Source organism: Scomber scombrus, chromosome 2 (assembly GCF_963691925.1).
Source record: "Scomber scombrus chromosome 2, fScoSco1.1, whole genome shotgun sequence".
In the NCBI taxonomy this organism is placed as follows: domain Eukaryota; kingdom Metazoa; phylum Chordata; class Actinopteri; order Scombriformes; family Scombridae; genus Scomber; species Scomber scombrus.
The window spans coordinates 13,259,516-13,278,275 of record NC_084971.1 but is presented as its reverse complement, the minus strand read 5'-3'; positions in this window follow the sequence as shown (position 1 = coordinate 13,278,275).

The following is an 18,760-nucleotide window of genomic DNA, read 5'->3' as shown; positions in this document are numbered from 1 at the left end:
AGACAGTGTAGCAATTACTAAAAGGACCAAATGCAAAAATCAAATGCTTTATGTGTAAATTAATACCTCATTACTTTTGCGACAGCAACTAAATCCTCAGATACTTGTATTACTGTTCCCAAAAAGGACGGCTAAAGCAGTTGACAAATGAGCTCAGAACTAATTCATTTTTCAACATCATCTCCCCTAAATACCTGCAGCCCAGGGGAAGAAGAATATCGAGGTAATACAGAAAATATACTGCAATCATTAATGTATGACCTTTATACCTCTTCATAAAGTAATTAAGTAGCTTTGTTGATTTACACTCAAAATGATTACGTTATTACTACTGATGTCATCTGTTATCTTCAAATCATTTGTACTGTTTCATCTTGACTCTTGGTGATTTGTTCTTTTCATCTTTGAGCAACAGGAGACTATCTCATATTTTAAGCAGGATACCTTTTAAACACTTGTAGCAACTTTTTATTTTTACCACTGTAAAAAAAATAACAGACCAGGCCACCATGATGTCACACACTGGTTTGTGGACTCTCAATTTGAAGCCTCGAGTTTGGCATTTTGACCTTTGCCAACCTTTTTGGAGCCTTGAAGTGACCATATTTGGATGAGATGTGGAGCTAACCCTAACAAGCTAATGGCTTGGTTAGCATGGTACATTTACAGTCTATGGTTAACTATGAGAATGCTAATGCTAAATCTCACTAGTGAAAAGCAGCCTTAGAACTATTAAAACAAAATGAACTTCCTGTAAAAACTGAAAAGAGGCTCTTTCAATTCAACCGAATGTTGATCAATACTTTTAAGGTTACACCATGGTTATGTTACCTAACCAACATTGTTGCCTTGGTAATGACTTGTCACTGTCATTATAGTCACACCCCAAAGCATACCTTGCTTTATTATCTATTTAACTCAAAATAGGACAATAATTTACAAAATTAACATCATGCTGTATTGAAGAAGACTTGAAACTAGCAATTGAGACCATAAAGTCATTAGGAAAATGTTTACTGGAATAATAAATCAAGTGAGAAGTAAGGTCATTTTCTCATACACTTTCATTCAATTGGATTTCATTATGACGGCCATTACAAAGAATACAGATTTAAGTCACTTCCACATAGGCTTCACCTTTCAGACCTGGGTCAACCCGCTTGGTAGCAATGGATCAATCAGATTTTTACAATCTGATATATTTTCAAAGAATCAGATACAATCTTGGTATTGTAGTCCAAACTCAAGGCCCATTTATTCAGCTATGCGCTGCTTCAGGATATTGGCTGGTATTTCCTTCTACATTCACGTACACCCATGCAAGCATAAACTGTATGTGTAGGGCACATAGACTCAATTTACCTTTAGTTTTTGCATTTTTCTGTTTTTTGTTTTCTGTAAAGATACCTGACAGACAAACCTGTCCTCATTCTGGAAATAAGTTCCTAAATTCTTGGCATTATAAAAGGTATATGGGCTGAAAGAGACCATCATTGTATCCTAAAATATCTCTATCCCATTCCCTACGACTCTGTGGCGCTCAGAGTTTCTCCCTCAGGGACAACTAGCTAATAACAGCATACAATCAGCGAGTGTGTCACTTTTTTGTCTTATTAGGGCATATCAAGAAAAGGGAGAGAGAGTAATGGAGTAAGGGGGAGAGAGAGAGACAGTTCCTCCTCCAGATTCTCAGGGCTCTGCAGGTCTGTCTCAGTGGCAGAATGGACGGTTCCTGTGTTTGTGCCTGTTCCTGTCTCCCGCTGTCACCCGAGGCGCGTCGCCATTGTTTCCGCAGTGAGCTCCGGAGGTCAGGGCTGTTCCCTCTCTCGACCTCTCTGCCCAGCATAGGGAGGCAAGCTGGGAGAATGCAGGAGGCGCGGCTCCAAACAGAGCTGGTCACACCTAAATGAATTAGAGATGCAGTCAGAGTACAGGCACTGTTACTTACATGCAGGCACACACTAATGCACACACACAAACACACAAACAAACACAGTTCACTTGCACATGCACACGTCCACGATATATTGTTCAGCAGGGGGATTCCAGGTTTTCTTGTAAACACTGTGCAGGTAAACAGACTCCCTGTCTGCACACTGAGAGTAGATGGAGGTGGAAATCTAACTTTAATCTACTGTACTATACTCTTTTTAACTCTACTCTGCTGAACCCAGCTTAATTCTACTTGACTGAGATTTGTTCCTACCACAAATGTATTCTGTTATGTATTCTGTATACATGTCACGTTTCTTCTCTTTTTACCATTTCTGCTCCTCTATTATACTCTGCTCTGCTATTGCATTGCATTCAACTTGATTTTTTAAATTTCTTTTATGTACTTCTCTTCTCTTCTCTTCTCTTCTCTTCTCTTTTCTTCTCTTCTCTTTTCTTCTCTTCTCTTCTCTTCTCTTCTCTTCTCTTCTCATCTCTTCTCTTCTCTTCTCTTCTCTTCTCTTCTCTTCTCTTCTCTTCTCTTCTCTTCTCTTCTCTTCTCTTCTCTTCTCTTCTCATCTCTTCTCTTCTCCTCTCTTCTTCTCTCTTCTCTCTTCTCTCTTCTCTCTTCTCTCTTCTCTCTTCTCTCTTCTCTCTTCTCTCTTTTCTCTTCTTCTCAGTTACAAACACATTAAGTTGATATCTTAGCTACGGCCAACACAATATATTTTAGTTGCCTGAGTCCAAAGTGGTTTTATTTTCTATTTTCACCGTACTATGATGTGACCTTGGCCATCTCCTTTACATCACCATTCAGGAAATGTCAGCTGCAGATCTTTCCGGTTTCATCATTGTCTAACATTGTATGTGTATTGCTGAGTACCAGTACAGTATCTGGTTAAATTCCAGCACTGATTTTTCAATAAATACAGATTTCTTTACCCCTGTATCTTGGCAGCGCTGTAGGATTCAGTATAGTATGTTTATATAGTCTCTTCACCTCACAGAGAGTGTAAATTGGGGTAATTTAGATGTCAAATTACTATGATATTTGTACTGGCATACCTACCACGCTCACTATTACTCTGCATGTTCTCCTCATCCTCCAAAAATAAATTCAGTGGGGTAATATGATGGGTCAGGAGTGATTGTTTAATTCAAAATCAGCTGTGTTAATTGAGTGTTATGGACCTATCATGATTGCAAAACTAATGTGCTGTATATCAACCTGAAACTTCACACAGTTTGTGTTATAAGTTACAATTTACATATATTTACTCATCCAAGAAAGGTTTTTTTAATTTTTTTTCATCATGACCCTGCTTCATGAACATGAAAAAGCAGAGCTTGGAGTATCGATCAAGTAGTTTCTGAGAAACCGCCGAACATAAATCTATTTACTGCATAGTGTTTTGACTTGTACAATGTAGCAATAAAAGAGCTGCAAGATTGCAAGTTGTTAGAGATCTGCATACTGCATGTATTATAAATACAACACATGTCTCATTGAATAATGTGTCATTTAATCAAAACAAAAATATTCCATCTAGAATATTGCTATTGATCAACTGTGTAAAATACTGTCTGTATATGTTAGAAAGGTCATAAACAAAAATAAAATGGATTTCCTCAGTTGTGCTTAAATCAATCTCTTCAATCTACACAAATGGCCAAAGATATTTGGACAGTGTAGTATTTTAAACAACATTGTGATATCAGTTTGAGGAAGATCATTTCCTGTTTTAACATGAAATTGCCTCTGTACACAAAGCCAAGTCCATAAAAATATTTCGTTGTTTGCTGTGACCTCAACCCCATCCAACACCTTTGGTATGAATTGTAATGCAGACTGGAGCCCAAGCCTTATCACCCAACATCAGTGGCCGACTCCACTAATGTGCTTGTGGCTGAATGGGAGCATAATTCCTGTGGCCATGTTCCAAAATATTGTGTAAAACCTTCCCAGAAGAGTTTAAGCTTATTAACGCCCAATTGTTTTGGAGTATGATACTTAACATCCACATATGGCTGTAATGTTTGGGCATCCACATGCTTTTGGCCATGTAGTGTTAATGATCACAGCACAGCAGGAATAATGCCCACCCAGTCTTCCATCCACCTTTCCATCTTTCCTAATGCAAACAGTGAATATAAATGTCCTTTATCTGCCTCCACTCTCCTGTCCTGACCCTCTGCTTTCCTCATGTGGTGTTATTTGCTCAGCTGGCAGCAGACACCTGGACTCCAAGCTACATAGACCCACACAAGTCCCAGGCTTCATATGTTATGCTGATCTTGGAGGCTCTTTTTTGTTGTTCCCTCCACCAAGGCATGTTTATTTATTTTTTTCCTTCAACACACATTAGGCTCATTTCATCTCACCTAATGCCTTCCTTCTTCTTCTGTGAAAATGATTCTCAAGGTCATTAATAACACTATAATAAACACTGTAGGGCATGTATATCTTTACTATTTTCAATATATGACTATTTAGACATGGGTTAAAGATCATCTGGTTTGTATTGACATCAACTATAGGTAGCTAAGTCACATAAGGCAACAGCTTTGACTGTGAAATCCAACATTTTCCAGCTGAGCTCAAGTTCTTAACTAATGACTGATGCCATCTGGTCCTGATGAGGAAAAGAAACACTCCATAGACCTTACGTAGTTTCACCGTTCATGGGCTCTGAGTTTGTCCAAACAGAGGCAAAGTGTTAGTGATAGATTCCAGGCATGATAAGGAGGTTTGTTTTTACTGTGACATAAGCGATCTCCTGTTTGTCATATAGCAGTCATAAGCCTCAATATGTCATCTTTTTTAGGGGACACTCAATGGACACTTAATGTGATAACTCATGAACTACACACCTTGTGATAATCCTTATTGGTAAAATCAACATCTTTGTACACTAGGGTGAAGATGTGACATGCATATGGAATCTAAATTGCTATTTGATGGAAAGATAAATATTGAATTATTGTAGATTCTGTTGTTGATTAATTAATTCTCTAAGTGAGCAGTTTTTAAAGTTAAATGAAATAATAGATTCTGCTGCATTGAAAAGGTCTGCATTCTACTTTGACAAATATGTTTCAGTTTTTACAATCTTGGTCAATAAAAGTCATTTTTGTCAGGATTTTTAATGCTGACCCATTGACGAGATTGGCATATGATCCATTGATAGAAAGATTAAGAAGGCCATTCGTATGTGATGCCAAACATTACCATCTCCCCCAACTTATGACTGCCTGACCAAACTTCCATACTTAGGTCACATAATAATGTCAACTAAGTGATTGCTATTTGTGGATGAAGATCATGAGATACAGTTGGAAGTTCTGGAAAAATTAAGTTGACCTTGAGTTAAAATTCTGTTAGACATGAGGGGTGGAAATTACAAATGTTGTTTAATTTGGTTAAAGTTTTTCTCGTCCCAGACTATGTGTTTGTTCACTTTTTCCAAGCTAAGTGATTGCATCCCCATTCAAACACACCTCAGTATTTACATCAGTAAGTGAAAACATCACTTATTATACCTCCATGACAGTCGCTACTGATACTGTCTTTAGTTCAGTAGTAAGTTCAGTTGGTTGATGGCTCAAGCTGTTTTGTTCCATTCAGTACACAACTAAGCTTAAAAATGTACTGTTCAGAAGGTTAATGGCTCAGCAGAAAACTATTCGAAACAGTTACCACACCATTTCATTTCCACTTCATATCATTCAGTTCAGATCCATCTACACATTTATCGAACACCTCTATATGACCACTATATGTGTGGTAAGGTGATAAAAAGAAGTTCAAAATCAAAGCTATGTGCTCCAGTAAACACTGACTTAAACTTCCTATTATTCATCTTATTGGCTGACCAGTATATTGTAGCTAGGTACCACCACAGGCCATTTCTTGGCCTTGAAGCACTTTGCTGTCTTTACAGTGGCTGACAGTGAACAGGACTTTCCCTGCGGCTTTACACCCTCCAGCACCAATCCTCAGGTGACCTCACATCAGTCAGTTCAATCAAGAACAATCACAAATACAGCTAACAGGAATGTACAATGATGAATGACTTACATGGTCTCTCATTGTACATGAAGACAAATCTACATTTGTGCAGCACATGTGTTACATACTGTCAACATAACCACCCCAGTTCCCCTGAACAATCCTCAGCAAATGCACTTTAATTTAATTTGTAACAGCGTGACCCTCTTTAGTCTTGAGATCTTTCCGTCAGTGTCAGGGATGGACTGACATGATGTATCTGCTGTTGGTGCATATGAGCCTTTGTTTGAGTAAAGTGGTTTTGCATTAGTTAGCAGGGTGCAGCCCTCCAAGGAGAAGCAGGAACAAAGGCTGCCTTGTAGGCATGCTGCTTTTGTGAACCTCACTGTTTTTAGATCATGGAGAGCAAAGTTTAAAAGTAATGCTCATGATATTTTAGGCTTAATTTAAGTGTACAGTTTCACCGCCCCATATTTAACACCAAGGTTTCCCATGTGTAGGTATATAAAATTAATTATAAATTTCAAAGTTATTAGACAGATTGCTTTTGGGTTTCACAGCACTTACATTTAATGTGCTGCTCTCCAAACTGCTCACTCACCTAGAGTCTGTTGAAGAAAACTCATGTCATAGCTTAAGTTTATTCAGCAATTATCCCCAAACTCTCATACTACTGCTTATATTTGACATAGCATATACATTAAATGACAACATGAAAGCAAAGGAATCTATTTCAACATTTATTATGTTGTACTTTGTATAAAAGAATAACTGATCTTGTCTTGTTAACATGTTAATAGGTTTGAATTGGCTTGCTGAACTATTTATTTGAAATGCCTGTGTCAGGAGTGCATACTTACTTTGGCACAGCAGCATGGCATGACCGTGGGTAAAAATGGTACAAAAAACACACCAACCTTTCTCAAGTCTTTCTGTTTATATTACTGTTATTTTATTGTTTCTCTTCATTTTGATACCTGCTTGCTATTTGACCTCTTTTATTTGATTTGCCCTTTATCTAAAGTTCACCTCAAATTAACTTTGTATGATTTCACTTTTTAGCAGAAGTATGAGTTAACCAACTAAAAAGGGCCTGTAAAAGCCAACCAGCAACTGTTTTGCTCATCCTCTCTACTTTTTTTTCACTTCTTAGTGTTTCCTCTTTTTATATATCTAAACCACAATGCTGCTAATAAGCAAATATTGCCTTTCTTTTTTCTTGCCTGTGACACTCCCCCACTGGCCCTCCATTCATACTGCAGTGTGTCACTTGTATGTAGACAGCCTACGAGTACTTTGCTCTGTATTTAAGATTCTGTTCACTTGTGTGGTCAACAGTTGCCAGAACAGATGGCAGTATTTGGTTTTGCTAATTTTAAGATGAATAATTAAAGATATAGCTAATCAAGACTAATGACGTTTTAACACTGAGTTTTCTTTTCAGAGGTAATCACTCCCTTCACAGCTAACAGATAAACATGCGGCGTGAATGGTCATGCTCTGTTGACAGACCCATCAAGGGAGACAGCGAGGCCTGGGCAGACACCCAACATATGGTTAAACACCCAGTCAGTGATATGCTTAGCACACACATGCATACATGTATAAACACACACATATAAACCCCCCAACATAATGCCAGAAGACTCCTTGTTTTGAATAAGGATACTAGAACACATGAATCCCTGATTAATTGGCCTGGGAAGCAGCGCTGGTCAAAACAAGCAGTTGCAAGAAAAAGTTGTTCAGTGGTATTTTAACACCAGTAACTGATCACTGCTGGCACTTTTTGCACATTTGACTTATTAAACTCCACACTCTACTCAAAAAATGTGTTTTGCCTATTTCTTCACTTTGATATTTGATCTTCACTGTGCAGAATGATATATGTGGAGAGTTTGACCCAGAAGCCTGTTTTCACATTCATGTCCTGAAGGGGAAGTGTCCCCACCTTAAATCCAAGTTTAACATATGAGAGCGATTTGGTGACATCACGGCTTGTTTGGAGGCCAACTGTGATCAAAATGCAACAAACACAAGTACGATGTGGAAAGTTGTAGCCTCCAGTGCACAGTGAGAATGAACATTTCAGTGAAGTAGGAGACGTCTCGCATCCAGCATTTAAACTTTACAAATGAACAATATTTACATGTTAATAGATTTTGATATATAGATATTAAATGTAAGTAGTAGATGTAATGTTAGGAATATTTAACTAGACAGGTGAATTTTTTGGGGAAAAAACACAAAGTATTTTTATATGTCTTAAAATATGTTTGAAGGCTAGCCAAAAAGTTAAGCTGCATTACACTACTATTACTATAACATCCCGGTTTGATCCAAGCCAGGAACTTGTTTTGCATGTCACATACCTCTCTCCCCCCTTACCTTTTTACCTCTTTACTGTCCTATCAAATAAAGGTGTTTTTCTATAGGACAAGCATAGAGGGGAAGGAATTCTCATAATTTATTGAAATCAAATATAGAAAACAACATAATAACATTGCCGACATGAAAAAGACATCTCAACCATGTTCTGATTTTATTTATTTATTTTTTTATTTTTTTTATACAGTAAATGTACCTGAGGTCTGACATTTGAGGTGCATATTGATGTTTAACAACTCTTGATACAGCTCTTAAATTCACCCTGTTGATTAAATGTGATGTACATTTTATTAATACTTCTGCTGTTATACCCCTGAGTAAATCTAAAGATCAGGACAACTTGGACATCCAGCTATCGCTTGACAGACTCCCAGTGCTCTAGCTTTTTGACCAATACAGTACCTCTGGATTTGCAACTGATGCTTCCCAGATGCAATACTCAACCACTGGCAACTTGATAGTTGACGCTTGTGACAAGCAAGGCAACACAAACAGATGGAATCATTTCAAAAGTATGCACAATATTATATATGTTGAATGTTTCAGTGTCAGTGAAAGATTTATGATTATAATCAGCTGAGGACATTACTCCACAGTGAGTCATGTTTTAAAAAAGGACAGATTAATTATTGGAGTCACACACTTCCAGATCACTGTCTTTGCTCACCATGCAAACTTACACACGACTCTGATGCATATCTCAACTTCAAAAGGCCATATTTCTCCAACAAAGAATGCACTGTTTTAATGACTAGGGCAGCTGTGACCCTGAATTCTAATTTCTCATTCAGATTTATATCTCTATTTGCTGTTCCCAACTTAATCTGGTCCTCCCTAAAGTTTTTCAAAGTGGTTTACATAAGGCGACAGCAAGCCATGTCTAATGCTGTCTGTCTAGTATCAGTGACGGCCCTTGTTTCAAGTTATGGATCTACCAGCTGTTTACAAGTGAAGTGGCTATCAGGCCATCTAGTGAAGACCGAGCGAGCGCTGAATGGTTGAGGAAAGCACCAGTCTTTATTTTGGTTTAGTAGCCTCCTGTGGCCTCCTGAAATCCCCTTTAGACTAACCTTACCCCGCCTGCAGACTCCCTCCCCTCATGTCTATTCAATATCTGAGAGATTGTCTGATAACTGCTCTGTTTATGTCCTGTATTCTCTAAAAGGTACTTTGTTCTAAACATGTGTTGTTGAAAGCACTGTATAAATAGTCAACTGGACTCAGTGACTTAAAATCATTAAGCATTACAGAATCTTAGGAGCAATATCATCAAGAAAATATAAAATTGCCAGAAAAAAATCCAACCCAAACAAATTATACATTTTCAAAAAACAAAAAAAGGGGGAAAAAATCATTTAAGTGTGCTAATATATTGACACTCAAACTTTACACTTAAAAGTTTGTTTATTCATTCTGTTAAGAATTGAAAGTATTCAGTATTTTTGCTAATTAACAACTACGTATTAACCCAAATATAAACTAACCTAAATCTTCTTTCCATTTTTCTTTTAATTTGTACCAAATTGCATCACCCATTCTGAAACATTTCCTAAAATTTAAACATTACATAGCTTAAAATAACACAAAAAAATTCCAGGAAATATGGATAAAATTAAATGACCTATAAAATAACATGTTACTAAACTTGACATTGACATGGACATACCCCGAAGGTCTCCTGTGACTAAATGTGCCTCCAATAAATGCACTCATAATTGAAATCTCTCACCAGTTTTTTCCCAGTGCACTGGGATGTTTAACAGGGGAATAGTGCTTGGGCTTTAACTCACAGTGGGGTACTGAGAGATCAGCATGTGTTTGCCCATGTTCACATCTATTATAAGTCTCCTCATGGCTCCCCGAGGGAGGATTTAGTAGGGGAAAACTAAACTATGCCACCCAAGGTAGTTCCACAACCTTCGACCTATGTGACATCCCTCTCTGGCTGTCAAATCATGTGACCTGACTCTCCACAGAAGGGAGTCACGGCTCAGTTCCTTTTCACTGTAGCGTTTTATTGTACTTTCCCAACCATAGTGAGCACTTCAGGTGATTTGTCTACTAATTGCAAATTGATAAACTCCGCACCCCAAAATTACCCTGTAAAATGAGGCTGCTGTAAATTTGAGAGTCTGTATATCCATGTATAAATACTGTATGTGGGTGTCTATGTATTTTGAATGGGTCATTGTGGTCATCAAATGTTTCTCATGAGACAAGATATTTCCAAGTTATGAATCAAGTTTGACCAACTGGGCCAGTGGACCATGTATTTCACTTGTTGTCAGTTTAACGTCTATATTATAAAACTGTCAAGCCATCAGTCATGAGAAAATGTCTCTCTTTGACATGGGGGGAAGCCAAAAGAGGAACATGCCCCTTTCCTATTTTTAACTAACATTTGTTGGATGCCATGTAAGGAGGTGCCTCTGCATTGTTATTGTAAAGTCAAGACTACCAGTGAATATTTAGATATAAATTTAACCCTGTAGATGGAGAGCTCATTGCCAAGTGTATCCACACCAGTCTTTTGTGAGGTGTGCAATGAAATTCACAATGAGTTGATATAGTTTGAGCTTGAACTGAACTGAAGACAGCCAGAACTGAAGACAGCCAGAATTAGAATTATGTCTTTAGTGATGTGTTCAAAATGCTGATGTGCATTTAAATGGCATTGTGTAAAAAGTTACCAAACTACACAGTCAGTAACTACAAATCTGAACCGAATAAAATTATTCAAATTAGCAGAAGTGATTTGTAATTTTCACCTCTTGTTTAAATTCAACAAAGGTTTGATATTATTATTCGATGGACAGGTGGCTCAGCCTGTCATGCTTGACTGCTTGTGTGGTTGCTGCATGTTAATCCTACTTTACTAGTTGCATGTGTTCCCTTTTGCTCAAATCTGGACTTAATGGGTCAAATAATTGACAGCATTGGGCAATAAACCCACATTTAAAATGGAAAATATTGAGTGTGTGGTTCTCATCAGTGTTTTTTACCAGCACTATTATTAATAGTTATTTTGTTAAATACATCATGGAAGATGCTCATACAATTTTGGTTTTGATGTTCATATTAAACGTGGCCAAAGTGTGAAATAATGAGGTAAATGTATGTATGGGTTATCCCAGTGAGTCTGACTGCTCTTTCCAACAGTTTCTTTTTATTTTCAGTCTGTGGCAGATTTTTTAATATGGTCATCTGTTCACTGCTCCGCTTTGTTAACATTATGGCTTTTTTCCATTTCCTTGGAGGGTAGTCACACCATCCATGGTTTGCGTTGATCTTGCTGTGAGTTGTTTCATTTTTATCACTGTGGATGTTTCTGCTTGTACTATTCCTCCCAGCATTATTGATAACTTATCCGCTTAACAAAGAGTCCTAAATATCTCCATATGTTGTTGTTTTGACCACATTGTAGAACTGCTAACAAAGCTCTGGTAGTTTGGAAGAAACATGTTTTATTTTTGATATGATACAACAAAAGAAGGAAATGTTGCATTTTCATCAATGATAACTTAACACATGAGGATGGTGACCTTAAACATACAAGAGCAAAGACTGCTTGTTAGAGACAGAGGGGCTGCATAAAGGGCTAATATAAGTTGTTGTTTTTTTAAATTGTTTAAACAAAAAACTGTGAATCATGAGAATCTACTATAATGGAATCCCAGAATAGAAATATAGAGTCTAATATATTAAGAGCATAATAGGTCCCATTTAAATGTATTTCATCCAGAGAGATTTCCATGTGATCCTTTCATGCCATTCATTTCAGCAAATGTACACCTGGAAGCGGACCTGCACATGACACATTTTGGCTACCAACCAGCTCTGTTGTAATAGATGGGGGTTAAGAATATTGTTGTTGAGGGAATGGAAAAGTGTCAGTGTGTTTCCCACCCACATTTTTCAGCCCATCTGGGGATTTCAACTGGTGACCTTACTGTTAATAAGCCTGAATCTCTTAACTTGATGCCACTGCTACCTTTCTTGGAACAAGTCAGAAGAGAGCTGTAATGCCAGAGGAATCCATGTAAGATTTATCCATTCATATTTCCATAATTATGGTTCAAGTTCGCATAGGAATAAGTGGTGAAGATATGTCTGAATTCTTGGCAAACACACTGAATGACCCTGCCTCCTGTCTGAGCCATGAGAATTTCTACACAGTGTCTCCCAAGTCTGTAATGCCCAAATGAGAATGGGAGTTCAGTTATATGTGTTTGGTCACTTCCTTTGGTGTTTGTGCCCTGCCAGAGTGTCCATACACTGTATTTAACATCACACCTATGAAATGAGACCATGTGAGACGGAGGCTTATGAAACACATATGAGGACTTCACTTTGCCCTTTTCCCAAGTAGAGAAAGTTCATGATCTGGACCTCATGCTGGGTATGAGAAAAACTTAACCTCTCGAGGGTCAGCCAGGAAAGTCCATTCCAATATAATCTGTTGGCTTACTCTAATAACCCTGCTGAAAACGAAAATGCTGGGAGGTTATTTGTTTTCTACTTTAAACCAATGCCTTAGAAAACTGTACAGGTGGGAGAAGCTTGTCGTTACCTTGCTCAGATGGCTGGCTTTACAGGAACTGACTCATTTGGTAACATTATCATTAATTTATTTTGGCTTTAAACCAGACCTAATTTGGTATCAAACCACTAAAAGATTTCAAAATTACACAATATTTCTAAATTACCCTAGGCAGTATATGATGATTTTATTAAATGAAAACATTACAGCTTTCTGATGCAGTTTCTCATGAAAAAACTATATTGGATACAGAATAATACAGAAAGGAGAAAACCAAATGTTACAAAATACCACTATTAATCTCTATAAAACAAATCAGAATTCCACAAACATACTGAATGGAGAGCTTCCTACCGTAAAGCGCCAAGGAGACATCCTTGACTCCCTAGGAGTCTCCTCTGTCACCAGAAAGTGTTACAGATGTGCTGAAAAACTCAAACACATAACACAACAGACGGTGAATACAATAATACACCCAGAATAATGGTAAACAATGAGGAAGCTGAGAGAAAGCAGATTCAAGAGAACAAATTATGATATGCTTTAGAGAAATGTTGGCAGATTTGCCTGAACTCTGCTCTCTGTGGTTCATCAGAGTTCAGAGAAATGTCGCTTTCAAAGGCCTGGCTCTTAAATGATTACACTGTAAAAAATGTCTCAAGAGGCTTAATGTAATATTTAAACTTCAGTCAAACTTTAATCCCTACAACTGGCAAAAAGTTCTCATTTCATGTACCAAATGCTGATTAAGAAATTTACAAATATTTTACAAAAATCCTGCTAAATAGATCAAAGGCAATTCTTGAAGCAAAACAGAAAAATAAATTTAATACTCTTATTACACTAGGAGATTTTTTCACTTATCAAAAAGAAATAAGATGTACAAGGATATATTGTAAATAAACATAAATATTCAATATTTATGATGTTTTTTATTTTAAGTCATATTTAAAATGAAAATAATTAATATAAATTAAAGCCTTGCATTTATAAAATAACTAAAGTATGTAAAGAATTTTAGCAAAATATAATTTTGTATTAGGTTTCACAATCCTAGAATAATAAGACTATGTTGAATGTTGACTAAAGTTGAATGGAATTGAAGTAGCAAATGTAGACATTCTCATAATGAAGACAATGGCTCCTGCCACTACTCAGTGACATTTCACTGGTAATATGTAGCACTTGTTATGCGTTATTTGTTATATAACAGATAACAAGCTCTACTTTGTTATTTGTTGGCTTGTGAAGAAAATGTGAATCTGCATGTTTGCTCAGTGGAGATTTTTGCTCTGAGAAAAAACCAGAAAGACTTTAAAATACTTGAAATTTGAATGATTCTTTTGTATTCAACGATAGTTCTATTAAACCCTTGTAGACGACACCTTTTTACAGTGGAGTCAGAGTGTGTCAGTGATAATTGCCTGCGGGGCATGACTGCCTTACAAAAGGAAATAGCTGAGAAGTCAGCTCTCCACTAAGTTAATGATGCTTGTCTGTTAAATTCCAGCAGAGGAGTCTGATAACCAGGCAACAAAGACACAGTCTGCTTGGACCTGCATCACAGTGGAATGACTCATTAAACGGGGATCGTTGTGCCTTTTGTACGTGACGTCTTCCAAAATGAGCCGTGAATGATGATATCCGTTTTCTCTTCCTCACACTCATTCTTGCTCAGACATTTTTTTTTTTTTTTGCAGGATATACTAATAAACAAAGATGTATTGCATGCTGTTATTTGCTGTGGAACAGTTGGGTCTCATTGCTGATAAATGATTATATATATATTTTTTTCCTTTTTCCCTTTCTGCTTTTGCTTGTCTCCCGTTCAAACATAAGGAAACAGTGATCAACCTGTTTCCAATAGCGAAGCTTGTGACCCTTCTCTCCACTGTGAGGTTAGGGAAACATTGAACACTCGGCCATGATGGATCTGAGGACATTCCAAAACCCCCCGGAGCTGTTTACGATAATGCCTGTCGGTTTGATAGAGAAGAAATATCTTGTGGGTTATGTGGTTTCTGTGACGGCAGGAACTGTGAACTCTTTCATCCTTATTTTTCTTCCTACACAATGGCACTGCCTTTCACTCCCCCCTTCGCTTTCAGATGTAAAAAGTGATCTCTGTAGGCACCTCAAACCTCATTTGTCTTGTCACAGTCAGGACGTCGAGGGACTCAAGTGCCTGTGACGGAACATATCACTGAGTGGTCAACCCTAAAGCAGATGAGGCTCAGGAGGAAGAACTGGTTGTCTGTTTATTGCAGAGTTGATGGGGCGATCCTCAGCTCTTCCTGTTCTATGAGCAAGCTCTTGATAACCATGCAAACTTATAAAGCACCTTTCTATAAAAGCGCTACATTAAATGCCTTTTTTTAAGTAGGTCATAGGTGCGTTACTCAGTTATTATTTTAAGAGCCTGCAGTGATGTATGTAAACATGTAAGTTTCACCACAGATGAATACAAACATTTGTATGTGAAATTAGGATCAAATTAAGAGCGGACAGCACGGTCCTGTATGTGTTTGAGGATTTCAGTTTGCAAAACTTTGTATTTTGTTTTTCCAAAGTTTTGTAAATGGACTGCAATGGACATGCTGTGAGTTGAAAAAAATAGCGATCACTGTATTTCTCGAGGAAATTTCAAAACACGGACAGGAAACTGAATCCCCAGCTCTCTAACTAATTGTAGACACTCTTTGCCTCCTTAGCCATTTCTGTATGCACATATAAGTGTGTTCATTTTGCCTTTCTCTTTCAACATCAGGTTCACGTCCACATGACCTGAGCAGGAAACCTCATGTTAGTGTAATCCTCCTCTGACATTGTTTTCATGCTGCAAGTTTCTTCAGGAAACCGAAAGAATTACACTCACATTCTGAACATTGACGTCCCATTGACATCCTTCGCTCACACACACACACACACACACACACACACACACACACACACACACACACACACACACACACACACACACACACACACACACACACACACACACACACACACACACACACACACATGCCCCATGTGGTTTTGCAGCCAGCATGTTTCCTATTAACTTCCATTCAGCCGACTGCATATTAAGTTGTCAAAGATGTACAGTCAAGAGCCTCAAATCACACCGGATTACCCACAACCTCCAGGACCAAATCAGCTGAGCAGTTTGTTGTCCAACCTGGTTATGTCTTCTGTCACATTATTAGGGTTGAAGGCTGCTGTGTATTGACTGAAGCAGTGCTGTTTCAATGTGATTACTGTTTGATTCAAGATGAGAGGAGATTTGCAGGAAATATCTTTTTATAGTTTAGGTGTTTAGCTGACCATCATATTCACTGCAGGTGCAAAAGTAGAATAAGCAAACAGTAGAATTTCCAATTTAAAGTCACCTCACGCACTTACACATCTTACTTTGAATGTGTCTAAAATATAATATATGTCTGTCTCCTTCCTCTTTCTGTGTAACGATTATTTATGCTTAACTGTTATGCGCATTATAAAACAGGAGTTTATCCACCCTTGCTTTCATCATAGACCTGGCTTCTCTCTTTTATTTGAGGAAATAGTCTTTCCTTTTAAGCTTTGATAAAATGCATTGCAGCAGTGTTCTGGTGTTAAAAATGTTACTCAGGCAGCCAAACTAGACCACCTATGTTTTTATCACAAGACTTGTTTATGTAGTCAGATCTGATACACAGCCAACATAGTGAGGTGAATTCATTCGCAGCAAATAGACAGATCCCTAAACAGATAGAGTCAAAATAGTATGCTTTATTTACCAATTTCTAGAGAACACATTTATTTTTTTATTTGTTCTAAACCTACACATACTCTTTGTTTATTTGCATTTACATATGTTACATATGTTAAAAAGTCTAGAGTCATCAAGTTTAAATACTTAAATTTTCTTTTTTTTAGGATCATATTTTTGGGGATCGTACTGATCCTAAATACACTACACACTCCTCTACATTAATAAATACATGCCATAAATACAGTTACATGAGTAGTTCTTGTTAAGCTTGTTAAAAGTCTCTAAATGTTTTTGAAAGTCCGTAACTTTGACTCCAACAGTTTGATTTTGAGAAAAAAATTGGATGATAATGCAGCCCAAAGAATTCTCACCATACTGACCAATGTGTTTGCTACTCAGTGCCTATAAAGATATTCACTGCATGGTTGGAATGCATGTTTTAATATCTTACAACATTGAATCAAATTAGATTTAATGGGGCTTTTTTGACACTGATCCACAGAGGAATGTCCTTTAATGCCAAAGTGAGGTCCAAAGTGTCGGATTGCTCTTCATGGTATATATAAATATTTACTCAGAAAAAGTTGGACCTTCTAGAAACAGGTGCATTTCTACTGTAATCAACTGATCCCCCTTACCTACTCACAGGTGATCTCTATTCAGCTAATTATGTGACTTCTTAAACCGGCTGCACCAGTCATGACTTAGATCCTAAAGAGTCTTTGTGTTATATATTTGTATTTAATTTAGATCACTTTGTAGATACTTGTTTCTGTTTCACATTAATTTAGTTTGGTTCAGTGTTAATAAAACTTAAAAAACTTAAAAACATCCAAGGGGGGTATATGACCTACTTTGTAATATAAGTGTACAGAGTGCACCTCACTCAATCTCATACCCTTCACTGTCTCCTTGAACTGTGTGTGAGGTCCAGTTGTCCTGGGCCATTTGGGTCAAAATATACTAGTTAGCTTCATCTGTTGATATGTCTCTTCATCAATCTGTGCTTTTACTGGACTCAGTTGTAAAGTGCATGTATGATTGAAATTCTAATTAGTCCACTGGACACATTTTATTACACACAACTGGCTTATAATGTTTTCGGCAACTTTTTTCCACACTCTGTCTCAACACCTCTGTGTTTGGTTAGTTTTTCTTTTCTTTGTTGTAAAAGACTACAAATTCCTTAGCTAAGCTGGATCATTGTGACAGTAATAACACATATTAATAAACATTCTGAACATGTGCTCGCCACCTCCATCATGGGGTGGCGAACAGGGCTCAGCTGAGTAAGCACAGTATAAAAATCCCATAATCATTTTTGAATGTGCCTAAAAGGCCCAAATATCCAACTCTGACCCTCTAAACTTCTTGGTCCACTTCCAAACCGTGTCTCATGTTCCTCGTATGTATCTACACACAGGTCAGAGGAGAGAGCTGTACCATGAAATTAATCCGCTCTATGTGGTTCCATTTTATTAGAGGTGACAGCTTTTTAAACTACGTTGGCTCCCTGGTGCTGTGGACAAGTAATGGACCAGCACAAATTAATACTTTTGAAACCTCAGGTGTTAAAATATCACACAGGGATGTTAATGGGCCTTACATGTGCCTTTCCTCTTTACCGATACACTGGAAAGAGATTTTCTGAAAAGGTTTCAGTCCTAAGATGGAAAATGTCAAGCGATAGCATCGTTGAATTATTCATAAAGCCTCAAAGTGGTTATTCCAATGCAATGCACAACTGTTTGCGTGAGGTTTTGGCCTGGTGATGCTTTTTTGTTTCAGTTGGTTTTTTGCTGAACCTGCAGAAGGAAATCTAGTCTCCAGTGTGTTATTTTCACCCTGAAATAACACACTGTGAAGTTGAATGGCCTGCAGTAGAACTTATGCCACCTGTCTGCGGTGTGACGCAGACAGTTTTTATTACTGTCAACGTGAGTAACTAACTCATGACAGTTCTTGAAAAAGACACAATTCTCAACCTGTCTAGACACTTCTGCTGGGCAAAACTGCATCAACAGATATTTTTGATGTTAACATTAAACCTTGTAATGTCAAAGGGTCTCTCGCAGTGCTGAAACCACTGCCCAACTTGGCAGCTACGGATCTTTTTCCTTTAAAAAAAAAAAAA